Here is a 16,526-nt window from a genome sequence, read left to right as displayed (position 1 = left end):
CTTGAAATTGATATGTGTAGTGGCGTAACGCACGTAGCAAATGGCATTTGCATGATGTACCGGGTTGCAGACAGTGAGGTCAGCTGAGGATAGGCAGGTGCAGGCGGGTGGCCTGGGTGACAGCAGACAGAGAGAAGCCAGCAATTAGGGAAAGAGGCAGTGATTGGCTGGCTGCAATTGCAGACGCAAAGCAGGCGCCACGGAGGCGAGAGATAGTGGCGATAAGGGGGGAGAACACGTGCGGGAGACGTCGGCATGACGCCGGTTTAATGAGGGCCATTTTAGGGCAATTAATGAGTGAGAGGATATAAGCAGATGTGGGGGGGGGGGGGGGAAACACGAGTTGAGTTGGCTGGAGTGAAGACAAGAGAAAATTCAAGAGAAGTCTGGGACCCCGCTCTCCACGCCTCGCCCTCTCCAACGGTGATGGCTGATCCCCCGCTTAAGGCAAGGGCAAGGTTGGAGTAGTGAGGGTAGACAGGCTAGCAGTAGAGAGGCTAGCGGAATCCTAAGTGTGAGTGTGATACGGCTAGCAGTAGGGAAGCTAGCAGAGTGTATAGTAATAGGCTAGCAGTGGAGATGCTAGCAGAGTGTGTAGTGATAAGCTAGCAGCAGAGAGGCTAGAGAGTGAGAGAGCGCAGGCTAGCGGAGCGAGCAGAGCATAGCTGGCGAGCAGCGCAAGTGGAGGAGTTGCGACGGAGATGCGTGGTGTTGAACGCGAGGAGTTCTGTTCGAATAAAGTGACACGGGAGAAAAAGAAGAAGTTGTCCGTGTGAAATTACACCACTATACATTTATTTATAGTGACTCCCTTACCTTGTATCGGCTTTGCACTCCTGTTCGTTTTTTTATTGTTTTTGTAACTCGGTGGCCCGCCCCTCCTCGAAAAAAACTGCTTCGCGGCTCTTCGAAGATTTTCACATACGTAGGCTTTCTCGACCAATAGTCAGATTGGTAATCGATTTTTTTTAGGCCAAATCGTGCGATCTGAGCTGGGCTCTGCACCTCGGAGTCGCTGCCTTTGGGCAAGTGAAAATCATGCGCGTTACAAATTAGCATTAACATTATTATTATTAGAAAAATGCATGTCATGAAACCTTCCTCCAGCCAATTCTTAAAGTTACCACGTGAGAAACAAATGTGGCCAATGTATCACTGCTTCATCTGTTCGGAGAGCGATCTCACCACATTCAGACAGTGAAGTTAAATTATAATTTGATGGTGATGAGAGGTTGATTCGTTTAAGGAAATGCCCACGGGAATGCTTTGGGTTGAGAAAGTTGCAGAGGAAGGATTTAAATTGGGCAAATTATAGAGTTAAACTTTGGGTCTGGCACGTCACCACCATCCAGATTTTACCCATTGGCAAGCAAAGGAGATGGGGAACTGTAGTTTGGTAGCCAAGTTCCAGAATGAATGTGAAAAAAATTGATAACGAGGTTTTTCAAGACTCCCATCGAGTTGCATTCCTGTAAAAGTATCTGTATTAGCGGTGTGGTACTGTATTCGGGTAACCCGAGTTTGATTCTAGACCATGGCTAGCATCATCAGCGTTAAGTGATATAAGAATCAGACTTCACGTACTAACCAATCTGCTGAAGTATCATCAAACAAACCCCCATTATCCAGCAGTGGATCGATATAATTGTTTAATTCGGCAGCAACAGCTATATGGCACTTTCCAGTTTATTTTGGACCGAGGGCCTACTGGCTGAACAGGTTGTTGCAATCGTAAAAATATTCAATCAATGAAGCCTTCAGTCAACCTGTTGAGTGCTAATTGAGGTCCATTATCGGGTGACAGTATTCGCGCTGGAGGACAAACATAAGTGCATTATTATTTTATTTTTTTCAACAATAATTGCAATGAGTTTATAACGTTTAAATATTATTCGTGTACATTTTTGGGAACGTTTAACCCCGGTTAATTGAAAATTGTTCAATTAGAAATCCTAATCAATTTTTAAATCTGAAAGGCGGTTGGCCGCATTTCTTAGGGAATAGCTGTGGAAAACGTTTTTCGCAGGAATTCTCTCCTGACAAAACCATGAAGTGGCCTTTTTTTCACCTTTACAGCATGATTGCCATTCCACTATGAGTTTGTTAGTTCTATGGCAACCGAACAGGACTCGAATTGTAAATGTTGTGGGTTTACTCTCCAACACACCAGTGTGCTGCACTAGTAACGAATTGGCATGCTTTGTTTACATCACAAACCTTACTAATTGGCTGTCTCGAGTGGTGGCGGGATTAACGACGCATTTATATTTACGTTGTCTGACCCAAAAACCTCTATAATGGAGACATTAAAAATTTCAAAGCTGAAATGTAGACAATTTAAGTGCTAAACCACATCATGTAATGGGATTGTTGGTTGTTGCAGTTATTTGTGACCAGACTGAGATGCTCCGAGTTTGTGATTGAACAATCATTTGTCTGTATTCATATTCTTGGTTCTTTCGGTAAAGTCACGTAGAAGGGAAATAATAAAAGAATATACATATTAAACAATAAAAATTCTCACGACGTTTTGACTGCAACGCAAGCAATCATCATCAGGTGTGAAATCCACGGCAAGAAAATTTGAATAAAGTGGTGGTTTTTCCTAACGTCAGCACCACGGACAGAGATTTGCCAGTTGGCCAGATGGACGAGTCCATCTATGTTCGAAAAAGAGGAGGGGGGAGAAGAAAATGGAATGCGGTATGAAAGTCACCGTAAGCGTGCACACAATCAATTAAGACCCGAAATGGTTTATCAAATTCTTCAAATGATTGCTAAGCCAGAATCCATCTTCTCGGTTGAAATTGTCTCTGTGTTTGTATATGTGAATAGCCTCATGAACGAACCTCTCATGGTAGCCAGATGGCTTGCAAAGAACCTCTGTCTTGGAAAAATCAATGTCATGTGAGCCCACTGAATTATAACAGTGATCTGCCATGGCCGAGGTGTTGGTCCTTCCATGTTTAAGGTCTGCTTTGTGCTCACGGATGCGGTCAGAGACATGTCGTTTGGTTTCTCCATCTGGCTACCATGAGGGGTTCGTTCATGAGGCTACCGAAATAACTAAGAATATGAATTCCTGCAGTCACGAAAGCTTTAAATCAAAATTTAAAAATAATTTGTCTGGTTTATATTTGTGCACGATATACATTGTTTTACTATGATCATTATCATCCTCATACAAGTGCTACGCAAGAAAACGTGGTTTAATTACAGGTAGCTACCCAATTTTGAACCCAGGATCATTTCAGTGGTGCTGGTACAGTGCTCTAACATCGAGGCACCGAGGCACATCATATTTGCAGTGATATTTTAATTTGGGATTTTCTGTGGTGACAAGGCCAGGGGGTCACGAGTAAGGCCGCTGATGTCACCGCACCTGACCGTTGCTTCCATCTGTGAGCACTCGCAGCCGCTACAAAGTCAACACGCAGCCTCCACGAGCCACTGTTACAGATTCATTGTCACCATCCTCTGAGTTGAGGTCATCCCCGTTGGTTACTGACCTCTGGGTGCCACTTTGGTGCCTGTCTCGGTGACCTGCCCTGCTCCATCCAGCACGCGTCCCACCCATCGCAACCTCATCTTTCTGATTTAAAAATACACATTTAATGTCATGTACTATTCTGAACTGAATTTTTCCTCGGCTTATATTGTGATAAAATTTTTCATATGCTCCACATGCAACCACATTCAAATGCAAAAATAGCATTGTCTGGATACTCCGTGAAAGCTCAGCTCTCTGGCTGGCATGGCAACATCGTCTTTACATGTTCCTAAAAAAGTGCAGCCCTGCAATTACTTGCTCACGTCACTGCTGGTGGAAGGGCCTTCACTCGATGACCCGCCCTTCTGGACATTTGTAAAAACGAGCTTCATAGCTCATCGGATTCTTCCAGTCTAAATATTCTGACTGACTCGATAGTGCTCACAAGAGCCCCACTCGAGGATAGTTTGGGCTACTCTTCCATGCTGGCCAAATATCTTGGTAGAGTTGTCAGTACCCATACTTCATCCCACCACACACAATATGCCAATTCACTAACTGTGGTGTACCCAATTATACTGCTGGGTGGACAGAGGCAGTTGGCATTCAATAAAATTGCACCATTGTTTGCAAGTCCAGTGGACTCGCCGTGACACCGCCTGAAGTATGGCCTCAGCGCTGACTTCTCCGCTCTGCCAAAGTGGCTGTTAAAGGCCACAGCAGTGGCAGACGGCAACTGTACCGAGCAATATAACAGTCTGCTGATCTCCTTTTAACAAAGACAAAGGGGCGACTTTTTAAACCTCTGCGCTTAGTTCAAAAGACGGCACACTGTGACGAACTCAGTCGGGCTTTTGGGAGGAATTGAACTGCCGACTCCGTGGAAAGCTGGCCCGTTGCCAAATTGTACCAACCCGTCTGCTGCCTTTGATGGCAGGGAATTATATTGAGTGTAAAAGCGTGCAAGGGGAAAATAACCACCCGAGGGCTGTCGTATCGTAGCAACACCGTCGCGCTGCCCAGGCGCTGTCCGTTTCAGTACTGGCTCGCTAAAGTGAGAGGCTCGCCGCCTCGCTCTGTCGCTTGGCGCGCGGTTGCATTTTGAGATTTAAAAACAGGATATATTGTATACAATTTTTACATTTTTATTCCAAAATTTTTATTTTTTAAGCTGCGCACGTGCACATGACCGAACCAATAGACTCTTCCGTAACACGTTAGAAAGATTTAACGTGACTGGCTTCTCTGCCGTTATATCAGTTCGCCGTTAGGGGTGTCTCGTCTTCTTTCTTTCTTAACAGGCTAAGCGGAAAAGGCGGATAAATGGTAGGAGTCAATTTATTCTCGTGTTTTTCACTTTAAAATGTGTCTTCGTTTACCCATTAATGCTTCAGTTGAGTCTTAACATTTATTCCGGCGGGTGTTGGTTTGATGCTTCCGCAGTGAAATGGTTCGTACACTGGACTTGCAATCCTGCAATCCAGAGGATGCCAGTTCGATTTCCCGGTACGGCCGTTCAAGCAATGGATTTAAGCACCCTGACCAATTTCCAACCGTCACGACAGCAGATCGGACCAGAAAGCCTCTGGAATGTAGATCCATTGTGCTGACCATTACACCACAGCAGCATCTCTCATCATTAGACTGCAGCGGCATTACATTGAATGAAAAAAAAACAAGAGAAAAATTGCTGCAGCATAACATCTGGCCACCTCCTGAACGGTGAAAGTACAATCATCACCTTCAAGCGTTCTTGGCACACAGACATGGTGTCATTAGTGAGACTCCCTCACAACACCGTTCATCGATTAGTAACCTACTTGCTGTACTGTATTTCTACAGGCCACTCGTAAACATGATACACTCTTTGTATCACAATAAAAAACAATCCGAGTCTTCAACCATTTTCGTTAGAAAGACTACACCTATGGGTTTGCTACCTGTCCTGGTTTTCCGAGAGATAACTGTCCTGGGAGATCTGTAATTAGTCTTGCCGGAGAGATGAAGCATTGAAAGTCCCGGTTTGTCGGTTACACTCATTTCTCCCCTCTTCTAGTCTGGTGAGATATTCCCCTTCTCATTAAGGGTCCCGGTTTTTTCCTATCGCAAAGGTGACAACACCTCGTGTGGCCATTACTTGCAAGCATGTACGCTATATAGAATTCGGACGTACATTTAAGATGATTTGTAGATGTCGGTAATGGTCGGTTTAATCAAAAAGTGGCTTTTAATTTAAACAAGTCTAAACATTCCCAGTGTTTTTTGTCGACCAAGTAATAGTGGCCCACTCAATGCAAAGCATTTGTGGTCAATTCTGTTTTCCAAATTTGTGAGATATTCTTCTCTTACATGATATGTCCCAGGTTGTTTTTTTTCATGTCAGAGGTGGCGACCATGGTTTTTTTTATGCAAAACACATTTCTCTTTAATAGTCTCAGTCCACCAGCATTCATTCAAGGAATCCTGATTCTGCTGATAGGACAGTGTGTCAAAACCGGTCCAGAATTGCCGGTCATGTCATCATCATCATCATCATAATTTCAACTTGTAATGTACAGTGAGGGAAAAAAGTATTTGATCCCCTGCTGATTTTGTACGTTTGCCCACTGACAAAGAAATGATCAGTCTATAATTTTAATGGTAGGTTTCTTTGAACAGTGAGAGACAGAATAAAAAAAAAATCCAGAAAAACGCATGTCAAAAATGTTATTAATAGATTTGCATTTTAATGAGGGAAATAAGTATTTGACCCCTCTGCAAAACATGACTTAGTACTTGGTGGCAAAACCCTTTTTGGCAATCAGACGTTTCTTGTAGTTGGCCACCAGGTTTGCACACATCTCAGGAGGGATTTTGTCCCACTCCTCTTTGCAGGTCTTCTCCAAGTCATTAAGGTTTTGAGGCTGACGTTTGGCAACTCGAACCTTCAGCTCCCTCCACATAGGTTCTATGGGATTAAGGTCTGGAGACTGGCTAGGCCACTCCAGGACCTTAATCTGCTTCTTCTTGAGCCACTCCTTTGTTGCCTTGGCCGTGTGTTTTGGGTCATTGTCTTGCTGGAATACCCATCCACGACTCATTTTCAATGCCCTGGCTGAGGGAAGGATTTTACGGTACATGGCCCCGTCCATCGTCCCTTTGATGCGGTGAAGTTTTCCTGTCCCCTTAGCAGAAAAACACCCCCAAAGCATGTTTCCACCTCCATGTTTGACGGTGGGGATGGTGTTCTTGGGGTCATAGGCAGCATTCCTCCTCCTCCTCCAAACACGGCGAGTTGAGTTGATGCAAAAGAGCTCCATTTTGGTCTCATCTGACCACAACACTTTCACCCAGTTATCCTCTGAATCATTCAGATGTTCATTGGCAAACTTCAGACGGGCATGTATATGTGCTTTCTTGAGCAGGGGGACCTTGCGGGCGCTGCAGGATTTCAGTCCTTCACGGCGTAGTGTGTTACCAACTGTTTTCTTGGTGACTATGGTCCCAGCTGCCTTGAGATCATTGACAAGATCCTCCCGTGTAGTTCTGGGCTGATTCCTCACGGTTCTCATGATCATTGCAACTCCACGAGGTGAGATCTTGCATGGAGCCCCAGGCCGAGGAAGATTGACAGTTATTTTGTGTTTCTTCCATTTGCGAATAATCGCACCAACTGTTGTCACCTTCTCACCAAGCTGCTTGGCGATGGTCTTGTAGCCCATCCCTGCCTTGTGTAGGTCTACAATCTTGTCCCTGACATCCTTGGAGAGCTCTTTGGTCTTGGCCATGGTGGAGAGTTTGGAATCTGATTGATTGATTGCTTCTGTGAACAGGTGTCTTTTATACAGGTAACAAGCTGAGATTAGGAGCACTCCCTTTAAGAGTGTGCTCCTCATCTCAACTCGTTACCTGTATAAAAGACACCTGGGAGCCAGAAATCTTTCTGATTGAGAAGGAGTCAAATATTTATTTCCCTCATTAAAATGCAAATCAATTTATAACATTTTTGACATGCGTTTTTCTGGATTCTTTTGTTGTTATTCTGTCTATCACTGTTCAAATAAACCTACCATTAAAATTATAGACTGATCATTTCTTTGTCAGTGGGCAAACGTACAAAATCATCAGGGGATAAAATACTTTTTTCCCTCACTGTACCACTGCTGCAAAGTATTTGTTCGCTCTCTTGCAGAGAGAACGACTCGGAGGCACGCGGAGGAAGCACAGCCAAGTGGGAAGGTAGCAGCAACACGATGGGCCGGCACCAGCAATTGACAAAGCTCTGTGGTCCTCTACACATTGAGGTATTTTCGGACGATTAAGGAGTGTTTACATGTGGGAGGAAACCGGTGAGATGCTGCTGAAAATAAGCACGCCCAGAAGGCGGTGCGGCTGATCGGCTGCGTGAAAAAACCTTTTTTTCTTTGTTTAATTTATGGAGATGGATATGTGAAGGAGAAGTGTATTCTGCTGATTTATTTTGCCCGATAAAAGCGTTGTGTGCCGCAAAACTGCAGCCGGTGCAATGCCCCGAGAGTGGAGAACTGTCAAAGTTACTTTGAAGCGACGCATTTTAAAACAAATAAGCGGAGGGAACGGAGAAGGGGAAAAAAACATCGGTGTAATTGCCGCACAGAACATGCTGCACTGAGTGGGCTTAAGAGCTCTAACAAATGTGGCAATTATGTTTAGAGTTTCACAAGCCATTAAAGAAATCAGCGGCGTTATTTGCTGAGGAAGAAATAAATAGGGTTCTTTTTTCCTTTCCGAAAACGAGCGATGTGTTCCCTTGGTGCAAATGTGATCGTGTTTATCGTTCATTTAGTGGTTTATTTGAGTGCTTTTGTTAACTGGGAATGTGTTTTTGTCAAGAGATGTTTCAGTGATTTAACAGGCATTTGATTATTTAGTAATCGTCGTCTTCAGCAGCAGCATCAGTAGAAGGCAGGTTCAATCCACTGGTGGAAGGCCTTTCCGAGTAGCCACAATCTCCTGCAATCACGCGACGCAACTGTCGACCAAGCACCCGCACACAAGCTGATTTCATCACCCCTCTTGGTAAATACAAAAATAAATAATTTACAGACCTTTGTCAATCCACTGCTGGATGAAGGTGTTACCACGCCTTCCTTTCCGATATGAAAGATTGAAAACTGATTTTTTAGAACTGCTTTTTTGTGTTTAGTTTGTTGTCCTTCCCCCCACACCTCCGACTAGCGCGGTTGGCTATGTATGGTGCGATATACGTTCAATGTTTTGGAAGGGGTGGGATTGCCCACGTTTTACCCCACCACACTCAATCTATCAATCGACGAACTGTGGTGAAACCCATTTATGCTGCTGGAGGGACAGAGACAGTGGGTGTGGGGGATTCAAGAAACTTGCAGCGGTGATTCAACTGTCGCGCCGGGAAAACTAAATAGCGACTTTTGGATTGCAAGTTCAGTGTGCTAACCATCATTGTATAACAACATGAACTTTAAGTTATCTGTTTGTGAAGGTGCAAAGAAGATTAACCTCTTTCATGGGCAGGGCGTATTCGACATTTCAGTGTCAACTGCGCAACACGTTTGCAAAGTAGAAATGTATTTAACCAACACGTGTGTAAATCGAGAATATTTGTGTTATATATAACGTAACATTTAACATATAATTTGCGTGGTATCCGTTAGTCGAGTGGTTTCAAAACCCTAATTTAGATTACCCTCGAATTAAATTTCACGATGTGTCTGTTTTGTTTAAGTAAACACATTCATTTATTATTTGGAGGAATTATAATACACTTAAAAATATATATTTAAGCAAATATTGCCAAATGTTGGAATCTTCCGTCTCGAACTGCCTCAACCCCTTAAAACGATTAAAACAATTTAGTTAATAACACTAAAAAGAGTGCCAAATGACAAATTATATAATTAACATATTATATATACATATGTGTGTGTGCATATTCGTGAAATTAAAAAAAGAATATAAAAAAAATACTTGTAGAGATGAAAAATGCACCCCCATTCATCACGTAACAATAATTAATGAGCGGCTTGTTTAGTCGAAAACCCTAAGCGTACTGGGGGATGACGAATACTGAAAATTACGGGAGATGTGAAGCCGAGTAATTATTTTTCTGGTCTCGCTCGCCTCTTCAGACCATTTCTCTTTGTCTGCTCCAATTTGTTGCTAAATAATCAAAAGGGGGCAATTATGTTGAGGCAGTTGGATTTTCTTCCGCCAGCCTCTTTCTCCCATCCCCTCCTCCCACTCGCATACACAAGAGTCGTTGGCAGTTAATAGAGTTGGGAAATAGAAAAGTATTTGTACAATTTAGTGCAGCCAGCCATTAAACAAACAGGACGCACAATCTATTCTCTGGAAATCTGGGCGGGTTTTTTTGCCATATATGTGTGGACATATTAAAGGACTGACAGTTTGAAAACAAAGCCTTAATTAAGATCCATGAAAGAGGGGCCTTAAATTAATATACCTCGAAACCTTTAAAAGAAAAACATTTTTCACCTGCCACAAAATCCATACTTAAGATGTTTTCTTTTCTTCACAACACTCCTACTTAGAGCAAGGAAGCCGCCGTGGTGTAATAGTCAGCACCCTGGACTTTGCAATCCAGAGGTCTCCGGTTTACCGTATTTTCCCGCATATAACCCGCGGGGTATACCACGTTTTACAAACGAAACAAGACCCTGCGGGGTATATGGAGGTGCGGGCTATCCCAAAAATATTTTACACGTGTGACATATCATAACTCGTTATATTTTTTCATGGTAGGACTATCCACTAGGCAACACTTACATTTGACTAAAGTACTGCTGAATAAACCACTCACACTAAAATTGCACATGTTATCACATTTTAAATTAACTGTTTGTACAATTAAACGACAATGTTTGAAGTTGCCGCACTGTTAACCGGCGACGGAAGAGCTGGGGAGAGGTGGGGGATTGGGGGCGAGGCAACGGCGTTACTGTAGTGCTGCTATTGTCTGCGATGTGCGCAATCTACCAGTACTAAAAATGTACTTACTTAACTACCAGTTAGGTGTTACTTATTTATTGGATATTTACTTTTGTTACCTATTTACTGTTTTAAGTTCACTCGTTTCCGTTTTTTTTTTTGTGCACGTTATGATTTTAATGTTAACAATTGATAGTGGAATGTATTACAAATGTAAACTTCGTATTAATATGATGGAATTAAGCTGCTGAACGACGTTAAATATATGAATGCATGCGGGGTATATGGACGTGCGTGCTATCTGAAATTTGTTTTATACAAAACGCTATGTTTGCGGGGTATATGCGTCTGCGGGTTATATGCGAATGCGGGCTATATGCGGGAAAATACGGTAATCCCATCTCGCGTTACGGCATTTGAAAGAATGGGGCAAGTTTATTTAATCCCATCCGCCTCTGTCCACCGACCAGCATAATCGGGTACACCATAGTTCATTGACATATTAGTTAGGAGGCCACGGTGGCGAGATGTTAACTACCTCACCTAGTATACAGGTCCACATCGTTGAGCTATTTGTGGCCAGGTCGCTCCTGAAAAATGAGCTGTATATCTCAGTAGTAAGCCTTACCTGGTGTAAGAGCCATAATACAGAAAGTGAGTGTATTATTTCTGTACATACATTTGATGTGCAACCGTCATACATTTGTTGACGGACTGATTAATTATATTTGATTTGGAATATTCCAACTGTTTAGAAACACCCCTATGTTTCGATTTAAAGCTTTCGTGACTGCAGGGATTCATCTTCTTGGTTCTTTCGGTAAAGTCACGTAGAAGGGAAGTAATAAAATAATAAAAATAAAACATAATAAAATAATTCTCACGACGTTTTGGCCACAACGCAAGCAGCCGTCCTCAGGTGAAGAACAGGTCTGTCAGAAATACAGCGTCTGTCATTCAGAAATACAGCGTCTGTCATTCAGACGCTGTCTTTCTGATAGACCTGTTCTTCACCTGAGGACGGCTGCTTGCATTGTGGCCGAAACGTCGTGAGAATTATTTTATTATGTTAAAATGTTATTTTTATTATTTTATTATTTCCATTCTACGTGACTTTACCGAAAGAACCAAGAAGATGAACCCCCCTATGGTTAGACGCTCTGTTGGTTGAACCCATGACGTCACTTCCGGTTTTTACAGTATAAATAGGGGGCTATGAGAAGAGCCGGGTGGGGAGTGAGTGGATACAGATTTTTTTTTAACCGTGTGACAGGGTGATACAGTATGTGAACAGGTGAAGATATAACTTTAGAAACGCTAGTTTTTGTGCAACTAAGAAATAAAGAAACACTTTGAGTTAAGACACCTCAAACACGCGTCAGACTTAAATAAGCTATGCTTAAGGCATAGCTTATTTTCTTTTACAAGAAAGCTGCGCCTACACCTGGTAAAATATAAAGTTTAGTTTTTAATCGTTTATACTATACTGTCTGTGACGGCGGTAAAGTATGGGTGCTTCCCATCTCATTCAAAATTACTCGCCAGTGTAAAATAAGTCAAATACGCCCTAGAGCTCCCTCTCGCTGAGAATTTTCAACTAGCAGTACCATCGTGTCGGCAGGCAATTGCAGGGCTGCACTTAAACATTTGCCTATTTTGGAAGTTTGGCCAATTCCTTTCCTGAGACCTGCCTGAACTTTATCATGGCTGGTGCGGTGTTATTGGATTGTATTATGGTTGTTTTGGCTCAGCAGTTCTTCTGGGAGTGGAATGGGGTGGGGAGGGATTTACTGGCACTCTGTTGTGGTGTGGTGGTCAGGGTTGGCTCGGCTGGTATGATGGTGAACCTGCGAAGCGTGAGGTTTACAAATGTGTGTGTGTGTGCCACGGTAGTGTAACGGTTAGCGCGCTGCCCGCTCATGGCTAACACTGAGCCGGTTCTTGGCCTCCGATAGGTCGACTCAGCCTCAAATGAGTAACTGGTGTGGTGTGCAAACATCACCACTTGTAAGACAAAGACAGCCGGGAATGGTGCTGCCCATCCACCCCCTCGTGTGCCGTGCCAGCCTTCATAGGTGCTCGCTAACAGCACTTGCCCCTAAATGATATTAAGGTTATACGGGGGGTCTTTGTCTGTGTGTGCTTCGACACCAAGGCGCACTCCTGCTGGAAACCTAAACGAGAGTGACGCTTTCTCAGTCGAGTCGTCGGCGTGCTCTTTCGCACTGCCCAACTTGCGTATTTGAGCAGACGGTAAGCTTCAAGGATTTGAAAGCAAAATTGTCGCAAATTAAGCCATCAGCCGCTTGCCTCTCCACCTATTTGGGCCCCCACAGGGTGTAAATTGACTTTCCCCCTTCCATAAAGGACATGGATTCGCTTAAGCATTCGTTTGCTTAAAAAGTAAAAATGCACACACATGTCCGTATAATTACGTACGGCACTGCATATTCTCCTGTAGGGAGTGGTGTTGCAGCGATTTGAGCGCTGAGCTATGATCCTGTCGGCCTGAGTTCAATTCCTGACGATGATTAACATCAGTCTGCAAGCAGACCTCGAGGGGGTTAATTAAATTTGATTTACAGCGGCAGTGATTTCATGGAATTACAATTACAATCGCACGCTGACTGTAATTCATTACGACCGACGCAATTAACAATTGTAATTGACACGGTAGGGGTGGGTTGTGTTCATCCAGAAGTGAACTCGACCGCATGAGTTCCATTCCTGGCCACGGCTGGCTAACATCGGTGGTAGGTGCATTTTTTTCATTCGTATTAATGACTAGCTTTACTACGCGGCTTCACCTGAAACTTGGATTCTTGTCTTGGAATAATACACGGCCTACGCGGAAGGTGGGGGGGATGCGTGACGTCAGCAGGCACACTGCGTGACGCTGCTGCATGCGGGTGACATCACAGATGTGACATCACCGCTCACTTGCCGTGCAAAATATATACATCATTGTGCCCACATGCCGAATTTCAAGTTTGTTGCATGTTGGGAAGTATGCTAAACATTTCGAACAGGCACACATTCACAAATTTCCCTTTTATATATATATAGATGACGCAACTATGTGTAGTGTCTTGTAAAATCACTCAAACTGACACGTTGTAACAGGTCACCTGCTTACACTTTATTCGCCTATTCTTGCACCAGTTGTAGGCACTCCTATCACTGTCTATACGGTCACTTCTGTTAACCAATTCCCACTCTTATCTACGTTACACCTCGCTAACCTGCACACAGCAGCTCTCGATCTCAGCAGCTCCGCACTCAAGGCTCCGCACACAGCAGCTCTGATACAGAGGCTCGCACACAGCAGCCCTCACACAGAGATTCGCACACAGCGGCTCTCACATACAGGGTTGCACACAGCAGTTCTCACACTCCACCGCAGACCTCGCCTACGTTCCCTCAGACCCACTCACTCGTCCGTCCCGGGCGGTGGGGATCAACCATCACCCGCCCGGCGACTCGTGAGGCTTGAGATCCATTCCCGGCTTGAGCGGCAGCGGCGAGACGTCTTCTCTCTCTTGCCCCCAGCAACACGATCGACCTGCTTCGCTCTCACGCCCATCCTTATATTCCCCTCCCAATTTTCCAGCTCCTCCCTTGTGTCTCTTTAGGGCCACATAGGCTGGCACCTGGAAGGCCATCAATCACCGCTTATCGCACGTCTCCCTGGCAACACCTCCTGTGTCAGCGTGCGACCCTGGGCCGACCTGGTTCGCACCTGCTTCTCTCCCAAATTAGGTGGCGGTTTGTCCGTGCAACCGCATGTTGCACACGCGCACGTGTTTGTACTCGGTTGCCCTCGGCCAACATGTATAAACCTTGCCTGTCATGTATCTGCTGCCTCCATTTTTTATCTTTCTCTTGATGCCACTATCGTCAGTGATGTTCTGTCATCTGGCTCAAGACATCTGAACCGGCCCTGGGTTCACCTTGACGAACCCACACTGCACAGTGCTGTGAAGTATATAGCCTTACGCCCCTTAATCTACAGGAAATTGTATTGACAAAGCATTAAAATGTATTGTTAATGATGTTACACCGTGGAATCTTACCTACTGTGCTTGAAATATCCGGAAACAATACATGCCGAGTGTCAATTTAGCTTCTTGGCTATGTTTGAGGTAACCGGGTGACTTAAGAGGGATAATGCTTCATTCTAGTGGACTCGTTCGCTCCTGAGATCATTTCTGTTGGAGGTTGTTTATACCATTTACATACATATGTGGCATACATCTTCACATTTTACGTTTTTTATTCGTATTTAAGCACTACTGTTTATACTATTTGCAGTAAGTTATGGCATTTGTTTTGTATAATTGCTGTTTTCGCTCTTGCTTGCATATTCCCACTCTGGGCTGTGATCGTCCTTGCATGCATGTTGAACTTCTTTCGCACTGTATGGAGCCAACGGTGCTAATCGGAGGTGTATAAGAGCTGCCTAGCTCAATGGGCCTGATAGCAGATGTCTGATTCCGGTTCTCAATTGTAAGCAAGTCGATGGTCTCCATCTGATCACCAATGAGTGCACGAAAAGAGAATTAAACATGTGTGCTTGATTGCTCTGTGACGAACACTCCTCGTGGGGCACATTTAGCGTGGTTGCCTTCTTGTGTGGGTAAAGAGGTCTGTGGAAATTACTTGACAAATCCAGTAAAATGTCCCTGAGTGAGGAGGTACAAAAAGGTGGATATGTAAAAAGGTCAGCTGTGTGAACATCTATATACAGTAAATCAGTTGCACCAACACATGTTTTGGACAAAAAGTGCAAACTGCTTTAAAAATGGAGCAATGTTCTAGGATTGAATGATTGTGCGTGCGATATTTACGCGATCCCCACACCAAAAACAAAAATCTTATGGATATTGGTCGCCAAAGCCTACATATTAAACTGATTAAGAGGGCACTCGCTACTCAATATGAAAATGGCATATTCGTGAACAATGGAAAATTACGTGAAAATCTCGCAACGGGAATAGGCTGATAATTGGTTTGGGTGGTTAAGTGACCGTCGGATATGTGACTTTAACATGTAGGATACGTGATGTCATTCTGCAGTTCTGTTACATAATTTTCCTGAGAAGTTCTGTGACATTTCCCCAGGGTCCAGGGGCTAGCTGATGGCTGTGAGAGGTCTTTGACGACTCGTGACATGATGGACGACAATCGGCATCACAATTTAGAATATCAGTTGGTGGGAAAGCTAAAATAACTAGGGAAATAAAGCCTCGATAATTGCAGCTGTAATTGTAACCTTCATTCAACAATCATTTTATATCGAATTAGATCGCAATTATAATAACTAGAACAGTCCGAGTCCCTTGTCTCCTCGGTCCTGCGAAGGGATTAGGAGCCGAAAGGCTTCAATTCGAACCTATGCAGCCTAACGCAAGGATAATGCTTATAGGTAAGATTATAATCAGTACACTCTAAACGACTCTTAAGTAAGAAATGAATAAACGATAACATTAAGTGAATATTTGTTTCATTTCAAAAACAAAATGGTAGCCATTCTTAATGCTATAACGTGTTAGAAAACAGTCCCCCGGTGCGATAAATCGATAGGTAAAGAATGCTGAATGTACAGTTCATTACTGTACATGACATTTTTACAGAAATGTACACACATCTATTTTTTTTTCTCTATATATAAAATGTTTCAATTACATTTTCTTTCCTGGTCTTGTTCCTTCCTCTGCTTAAGCGACTTAAGTGACTTTGACCTCTGTTGTCCGGTATAAACATCGCTGTTCAAATGTGTTCAGTCGTGCGGGAACGATGGGTCGTCAATTAATATTCTGTGACGTAAATGAATGGTGGCCTTTGGCAGACGTCACAATTGCGTGTCGCAAATAGGACTGTCGTAAACTGCATCTAATGTTTCCCAAACTTTAAATGAACATTCTTTTTTGTAACAGCCATTTAAAAATACACAAGCAATAATGAATCGAAGATGAATGTTTTGAAAATGTTAAAATTGGCTTTCAAAAAATCCGGACAGAAAAACAGAGTAAAAGAATAGCTTACACTTGCTACATTATCCGTAGCTCTTTGTCAATTTCTGCTGGCTCAA

At 43.6% G+C, this 16,526-nt stretch overlaps 1 long non-coding RNA gene across 1 annotated transcript; it reads left to right on the top strand.

Annotated features, from left to right (window-relative positions):
* Positions 1-347: 347 nt before the first annotated feature.
* LOC144733416 (uncharacterized) lies at positions 348-16,065 on the top strand. The gene is made up of 3 exons (XR_013588356.1): positions 348-423; positions 7,662-7,773; positions 14,046-16,065. It is a non-coding gene; the product is annotated as an uncharacterized LOC144733416 (long non-coding RNA).
* The last annotated feature ends 461 nt before the right edge of the window (positions 16,066-16,526 follow it).

The sequence above is a fragment of the Lampetra planeri genome, chromosome 46, assembly GCF_965212315.1.
Source record: "Lampetra planeri chromosome 46, kcLamPlan1.2.h2, whole genome shotgun sequence".
NCBI classification, from domain to species: domain Eukaryota; kingdom Metazoa; phylum Chordata; class Hyperoartia; order Petromyzontiformes; family Petromyzontidae; genus Lampetra; species Lampetra planeri.
This window is presented reverse-complemented; position numbering and strand designations above follow the sequence as displayed.